General features: G+C 40.7%; 1 long non-coding RNA gene across 1 annotated transcript; it reads right to left on the bottom strand.

Annotated features, from left to right (window-relative positions):
- Positions 1-1,154: 1,154 nt before the first annotated feature.
- On the bottom strand, positions 1,155-7,633 carry LOC148773456 (uncharacterized). The gene is made up of 3 exons (XR_016036960.1): positions 7,390-7,633; positions 4,265-4,530; positions 1,155-1,950 (listed from the first exon to the last, which is right to left on the bottom strand). It is a non-coding gene; the product is annotated as an uncharacterized LOC148773456 (long non-coding RNA).
- Positions 7,634-8,183: the final 550 nt, after the last annotated feature.

Genomic DNA, 8,183 nt, shown 5'->3' with positions numbered 1-8,183 from the left:
TTCTTTTCCATGTGGATGGTCTTGGTCCCTGTCTCCTGTACAATGTCACAAACCTCCGTCCATAGTTCATCAGGCACTTTATCAGATCTAGTCTCTTAAATCTATTTCTCACTTCCACTGTATAATCATAAGGGATTTGATTTAGGTCATATCTGAATGGTCTAGTGGTTTTCGCTACTTTCTTCAATTTAAGTCTGAATTTGGCAATAAGGAGTTCATGATCTGAGCCACAGTCAGCTCCTACTCCTGGAAGGAAAGTTATGACCAACCTAGACAACATATTAAAAAGCAGAGACATTACTTTGTCAACAAAGGTCCATCTAGTCAAGGCTATGGTTTTTCCAGTGGTCATGTATGGATGTGAGAGTTGTAGTATAAAGAAACCTGAGTGCAGAAGAATTGATGCTTTTGAACTGTGGTGTTGGAGAAGACTCTTGAGAGTCCCTTGGACTGCAAGGCGATCCAACCAGTCCATCCTAAAGGAGATCAGTCCTGAGTGTTCATTGGAAGGACTGATGTTGAAGCCGAAACTCCAACACTTTGGCCACCTGATGCGAAGAGCTGACTCATTTGAAAAGACCCTGATGCTGGGAAAGATTGAAAGTGGGAGAAGAAGGGGACGACAGAGGATGAGATGGTTGGATGGCATCACCGACTCAGTGGACATGAGTTTGGGTAAACTCCAGGAGTTGGTGATGGACAGGGAGGCCTGGCGTGCTGCAGTCAATGGGGTCGCAAAGAGTCGGACACAACTGAGCGACTGAACTGAACTGAAGTTATAGGCAACATCTCTTTAGTGATTCAGTTCAGTTCAGTTCAGTCGCTCAGTCGTGCCCGACTCTCCGCGACCCCATGAAACACAGCACGCCAGGCCTCCCTGTCCATCACCAACTCCCGGAGTTCACTCAAACTCATGTCCACAGAGTCGGTGATGCCATCCAGCCATCTCATTCTCTGTCGTCCCCTTCTCCTCCCGCCCCCAACCTTTCCCAGCATCAGAGTCTTTTCCAGTGAGTCAGCTCGTCGCATGAGGTGGCCAAAGTATTGCAGTTTCAGCTTTAGCTTTAGTGATTAACTTGTAGCAAAAGGAATAAAATACAAAGGTTAAAGGAAAAGAAATGAATCCAATATGGAATAAGATTTTTTATTCCTTATTATAGTAGCAGACTAAGAAAATACTGTTGCAGGAAATAGGGGGGATAATTGCAAGAGCCAGGTCCTTGAGTGGGTGAGGTTGATCTTCACTAGGAGCACTGACAGTTCATTGATTGTAACAGGAGGGTTGACAGAGTAGATGAGTACAGAGGCAGATAGCGTGGTTGACTTGGAGAAGGGGAGATAACTGGTTCTATTTTCTCAGTTAAATAGTCAAAATCATTATCTGGGAGTGAGGAGCGTAGAGAGGAAGATGCAGATCTTATGAGAGAATCCAGTGTTTTCAATAATCTTCTGATAAAGTGGAACAGTAAGTGAACTAGAGAAATACAGTAAGATTACTTGGTAGTGCTAAAGGCCCAATCAAGGTGTGAGATACTAAAGTAAATCTAGAGACTTCCCTCATGATCCTAAGGGAAGGATCGGCTAAGACTCTGAGCTCCCAAGGCAGGCAGTATGGGTTTGATTCCTGGTCAGGGAACTAGACCCCATATGCAGCAACTAAAAGATCCTGCATGCCACAACTGAGACATGGAACAGCCAAATTAATAAATATATTTTTTAACGTGTATATTGTACCTCTGGCATTGTGAGACCTGTGGGTATCTGTCATTTCAAGAATGTTATATAAATGAAATAATACACTATGTAACTTTTGGGGATTGGTTTTTGTTTCATTCAGCATCATTCACTTGAGATCCATGTAGGCTGTTGTGTGTTTCGATAGTTTGCTCCTTTTTATTGCTGAGTAGGATTCCATGATATGGATGGACCACAGTTTGTTTATCCATTTGCCTGTTGAAGGAAGGACATTTGGTTTATTTCCAGTTTGGGCTGCTACAAATAAAGCTGTTGTGAACATTTATGTATAGATATTGAGATTTTTATTTTTTCTGGAATAGATTCCCAGGAGTATAATTGCCGGGTTAGATGGCAAGTACATGTTTAGTTTTTTAACAAACTAAAAACTTTTTTTTCATTAAAAAAATATTTAATTGGAGGATAATTGCTTTACAATGTCATATTGGTTTCTGCCATACAACTTTTTTTCCCCCACAAACTACTTTTCCATAGTGGCTGCAACATTATACATTCCCCCCAGCGATACAGGAGTGATCTAGTTTCTCTGCATCCTTAGCAGCATTTGGTGTTGTCACTGTTTTTTTATTTTAGCTCTACTGATATGTGTGTAGTCAGATCTCACTGTGATTTTAATTTGCATTTCCCTAGTAGCTAATGATTGGAGAAGGTGATGGCACCCCACTCCAGTACTCTTGCCTGGAAAATCCCATGGTCGGAGGAGCCTGGTAGGCTGCAGTCCATGGAGTCGCGAAGAGTCGGACACGACTGAACGACTTCACTTTCACTTTTCACTTTCATGCATTGGAGAAGGAAATGGCAACCCACTTCAGTGTTCTTGCCTGGAGAATCCCAGGGACGGGGGAGCCTGGTGGGCTGCCGTCTATGGGATCGCACAGAGTCGGACACGAATGAAGAGACTTAGCAGCAGCAGTAGCTAATGATACTTAACATCTTTTTCATGTGTTTATTGTGTTATAATAGGACATGTGTCATCCACATGTCCTATTTCAAGAGCTGTTTATGTCTTTTGCCCATTTTCTATTTGATTGTTTATTTTTTAACACTGAATTTAAAATGTATTAAAAGGTGCTTTAGACTTTTAACATGTATTCTAGATAGTAGGTCTTTATCACATATACGGTTTGTACGAGTTTCTCTCAGTCTGTAGCTTGTCTTTTCATCCTCTTCAAATGGGTTTTCAAAGAACAAAAGTTCTTAATTTTGATGAAACCTAATTTCTGAACTTTTTTTTGTTCTGTAGATTGTGATTTTATAATCTTCCAAACTTATCATTATTTTCCTAGGATAAGTTTCTAAAATGATCTTGAGGAAGAACTTTAGGCATGATATAAAAGAAGTACATCATAAAGGAAAAGATTGGTATATTTTATTATGTATAAAATTTAAAATTTCTTACAGTAATTGCTAAGAAATTAATAAAATATAAAAAAGGCAAATACTAACCAGGAAGCAATTTTAAAATATATGTATCAAAAAGTTAGTATCCTTAATATCTAAAGAGCGATTATAAGTGAACAAGAACAAACTATATTAGGTCTCACTTGTTGTATGATATAGAAGACATAATTAAAAGTAGACTGATCCAGGGACTTCACTGGCAGTCCAGTGGTTAAAACTTTGCCTTTTGGGACTTCCTGGTGGTGCAGTGGATTGGAATCTGCCTGCCAGTGCAGGCAACAAGGGTTCATTCCCTGGTCTGGGAAGATTCCATGGCCTCAGAGCACTAAGCCCCAGCACCACAACTACTGAGCCCACATGCTCTGGAGCCTGTGCTCCACAAGGAAAAGCCACTGCAATGAGAAGCCCATGCACCATAACGAAGAGTAGCCTTCTCTGACCACAACTAGGGAAAGCCCACGCAAAAGCTACAAAGACCCAGCACAGCCAAAAACCCCCAACGACTTTGTCTTTCAATACAGGGGGTTCAGGCCAATCCCTGGTGAGGGAGCTAAGATCTCACATGCCTTGTGGCCAAAAAATCAAAGCATAGAACAGAGGCAATATTGTAACAAATTCAATACTTTAAAAATGGTTCACACACACACAAAAAAAAGTAGGCTAAGCCAACTTCTGCTTCTACCCATGAAGGATTATGTGGTATGGCCTTGTCCTCCCAATATAAACAACTTGAAAACCAGTCAGAATATATGAAACAACTCTTTCCAGAAATTGAGACAACCAGCAGTACAAGACATTGATCCCCAAGAGAAGGGAAACAAATGGGGAAGAACCCTATGGTCACTTAGATTTTTGCCTAGAGGCAAATTCAGTTCTACAACACGAGGAGGGGCAAATTGATTTGATGCTGTGTTGAAAAATAAAATCTCTGAAAGACATTTTAGGGACAAATGGGGAAGTCTTAATATGAATTAAAAATTGGATGGCATTAGTGAATTTTGGTTATGTTGAAAATATCCTTAATTTGAGGAGAGACATGCTGAAGTATTTAGGGTTATTTAGGGTGATAGGACAGAGAAGGCAATGGCAACCACTCCAGTACTCTTACCTAGAAAACCCCATGGATGGAAGAGCCTGGTAGGCTGCAGTCCGTGGGGTCACTAAGGGTTGGACACGACTGAGCGACTTCACTTTCACTTTCCACTTTCACACATTGGAGAAGGAAATGGCAACCCACTCCAGTGTTCTTGCCTGGAGAATCCCAGGGACGGGGGAGCCTGGTGGGCTTCTGTCTATGGGGTCACGCAGAGTCGGACACGACTGAAGTGATGCAGCAGCAGCAGCAGCAGCAACAGGGTGATAGGATGTCTGCAACTTATTTAATCATTTATTTACAAAAATATAGCCACTGCACCTATTTAGGAAGTGAAATATGGCAGAATGTTTCCAATGATTAAATCTAGATGGTGGGGACAAAGGAGATCATCATATTCCCTCAGTCTTTCAGTAAGTTGTACATTTTCCTTATTAAACTGTGTGTAGGGAGGGAGGCGTTTCAGTTTTAGTCCTCCATCCTGACTTTGGCTGGAATGCAAACATCATGACTAGTGTCCAAGCAGTCTGTTTTATTTTTATTTTTTTGCTCATCACAATTGCCTTTTTATTTTATTATTATTTTTTTGGGCTGCACCTCACAGCTTGTGGGATCTTAGTTCCCTGACCTGGGATTGAACCCAGGCAGTCGGCAGTGGGAGTGCAGAGTCCTACTACTGGCCCACCAGGGAAGTCCCACAATTGCCTTTTAAAAAATAGCAATTTTGTTGAGACATGATTAACATAGTGTATAACTTACCTATTTAAACTGTACAATTCAATGCCTTTTAGTATATTTACAGAGTTGGGCAACCATCACTAAATCAATTTTAAAATATTTTCTTCACTTTCCCCTCCCCGCCTGGAAGTCCCACTCATATCCATTGGCAGTCAATCCTTATTTCCCCTCAACTCTCACCTCAGTCCTAGGCAACTGCTGTTCTACTTTCTATCTCTGTGGATTTGCCTATCCTGAGCATTTCATTTAACTGATCATACGATATATGATCTTTTGTGACTGGCTTCTTTCACTTAGCATAATGTTTTCAAGGTTCATCCATGTGTAAGATGTGTCTGCACTTTATTTCTTTTTATAAAATGAATAACATTCACTTGTAAAATTTTATTTATCCATTCATCAGGTGATAGATATTTGAGTTTTCACTTTTTGGCTATTATGAATAATGATGCTATGAATCTTTGTGTACAAGATCTTATGTGGACATGTTTTCATTTCTCTTGGAGTGGAATTGTTAGCACATATGATAACTATACTAACATTTTGAGTCACTGCAAAACTGTTTTCCACTGCAGCTGTACCATTTGACATTTCCACCAGCAATGTATGAGGGCTCTAATTTCGCAACAGCCACACCAACACTTGTTATTGTCTGTGTTTGTTTTTTTTTTTTAACATAGCCATCCTAATAGGTGTGAACTGGAATCTCATTGTGGTTTTGATTTGCGTTTCCCTGAGGGCTAATGATGTTGAGCATCCTTTCTTGTGCTTATTAGCTATTTGTATATCTTTGGAGAAATGTTTCTTCAGACAATTTACCCATTTTTAGCTATTTGTCTCTTTGTTGCTGTAAGAGTTTTTTTAAATATATATATTCTGGATACAAGTCCCTAATCAGAAATATGATTTGCAAATATTTTCTCCCATTCTGTGAGCTGTCTTTTCAGTTTCTTGATGGTGTCCTTTGAAGGATAAAATTTTTAGTTTTGAGAAAGACCAGTTTATCTCTTCTTTTCTTTTGTGGCTTGTGGCCTTGGTGTGGTATCTAAGAAACCATTGTGGGGACTTCCCTGGTGGTTCACTGATTGAGACTCTGTGCCTTCACTGCTGGGGGCATGGGTTTGATCCCTGGTCCAGGAACTAAGATCCCACATGTTGTGCAGCCACAACAACAACAACAACAAACCCACTGCTTAATCCAAATTCACACAAAGAATCATTTTGAACTATGAGGTGGGAAGCTAAAAATGGCAAAGTAACTGAAAAGTAACATCCTGGATCTCTGATGACAAGGAAGCTGCATGCTAGCCTTGGACTGCCAAATTCTGCATTTGTTTTACATGAGAGTTTGAGATAAACTATCTTATTTAAAAAATTGAGGACCTTTGTTTCCTAAAATGTGCTACAGAATGAATTATTTGCAAACAAATAACTGACATTGATTTAGTATCCACAAGGTTTTTTGGTTGCACACTTCGGCTTATGGATCTTAGGTCTCCGACCTGGGAACAAACACAGATACCCCCTACCTGTTCCCCTTCCCATTGCACATTGGAAGCATAGAGTCCCAGTATGACAAATTTTATGAATCAATAACAAAAAGACAAACAATCTAGTAAAAAATGGGCAATAGAAATGAATAAAGATTTTACAGAAGAGGAAATATGTGTGGCCAATCAACGTATAAAAAAATTCTCTGGACTTCCCTGATGGTCCAGTGGTTAGGACTTTGTGCTTTCACAGCAGGGGTCCTGGGTTCCATCCCTGGTTGGGGAACTAAGATCCCACAAGTGTGTGGTGCAGCTAAAAAAAAAAAGGCTCAACCTTATTAGTAATCATACAAGAGTAAATTTCACACCCACAAAATTTTTTTAAAAAATTAAAAAGGCTGTAATATGGAATGTTAGCTATGATATGGAGTGACGGGAAATCATACCTTGCTTGTGGGAATGTAAATTTGTATAATCATCTTAGAAAACCATGCTTTGAGGATCGCTATGTGGCTAAGGACTAATTGTACTGGGAGTAACTGAATAAACAAGCTGAAAAAACAGTTGGTTGTGGTTAGAAAATGTAGTGCTTGAATTCATGATGCAGGAGGCAGAGAAGTTTGTTTGATGACCAAGTACAAGGTGTGACCTTGCAAGCGGTTAGCTAAAGTGGAGGTGAGTTCACTGAAGATGATGAAGCATGTTAGTCTGGGTCCAATCAGGACAGAGAAAGCACGGGGGTATTTTAACAGGAAAAGTTTAACATAAAGAATTACTAACGATAACGGGGGACTGGAGTAATAACAGACTGACTGGTAAGAAGTCAAGAGAACTCTAAAAGGATATAGGAAGAGCAGATATAATATACAATGGTAGACAATATAAAAACAATATGTAATAGCCACTACTCACAGAGCTGTGATAATCTCTCTTTCCCTGTATAGCTGAGATCCAGGCCTTGTTAGAGAAGGTGCCTGTGGTGTGCTGAGTCAGAGGAACTTGCTGGACATCCACCCTCTGGAACGGGCTGAAAATGTGCTTCTCTAGGATGTTTCCCATTCACAGGGGAGGCGTCTCACCAGAAACACCGCTACAGAACCACCCAAGGGTGGTGCCAGGGGAAATTGCCACCCACTGTGCATTGAGGAAGCCAGTGCACAGAAGGTGGGTGCTAGGAAAGTGGAGGGTGGGGTGGGTAGGGGTAGGGTGTCAGCGGGGGTGGGGTGGGTAGCGGGGTGGTCTCACCAGAAGCCCATGGAGGAGGCACACAGGAAACAGGAAGTAAAGCCCCTTCTTCCTGCCACATCTTTCCACCACTAGATAAAATATATCAAACCTGCTGGCAAAGGAACACAGCCTGAAAGGCCCCAGATCCATTTTCACAGCAAAAAGAGGGACTGAGAGGTACTATATCAATTACAGGTACAGGAGGTCAAGAAACTGAGTGGTCATGCAGTTGGACTGTTGTTCTTGTGAATACTGAAATTATCAATGGTGTTTGCAGAAATTTTGGTGGAGCATAAGGTTATAAAACAACTTGTTTCTTCAAGTGTGACCTTGGTCCACTGCCTCAGAATCAAGGGGATACTTTAATAATACAGATGCCTTTGTCCCACTGCAGATCCTCTAAACTGGGGTCTTAGGGAATTGAGGCCCCAAATCTTTTTAACAAGTGTCCTAGATTTAAAATTTCAAAAATCAATTAT

Source organism: Moschus berezovskii, chromosome X, assembly GCF_049115385.1.
Source record: "Moschus berezovskii isolate FMDL1 chromosome X, NW_MosBer_1.0, whole genome shotgun sequence".
In the NCBI taxonomy this organism is placed as follows: domain Eukaryota; kingdom Metazoa; phylum Chordata; class Mammalia; order Artiodactyla; family Moschidae; genus Moschus; species Moschus berezovskii.
The sequence above is the reverse complement of the archived record's forward strand: the minus strand, read 5'-3'. Positions and strand labels throughout refer to the sequence as shown.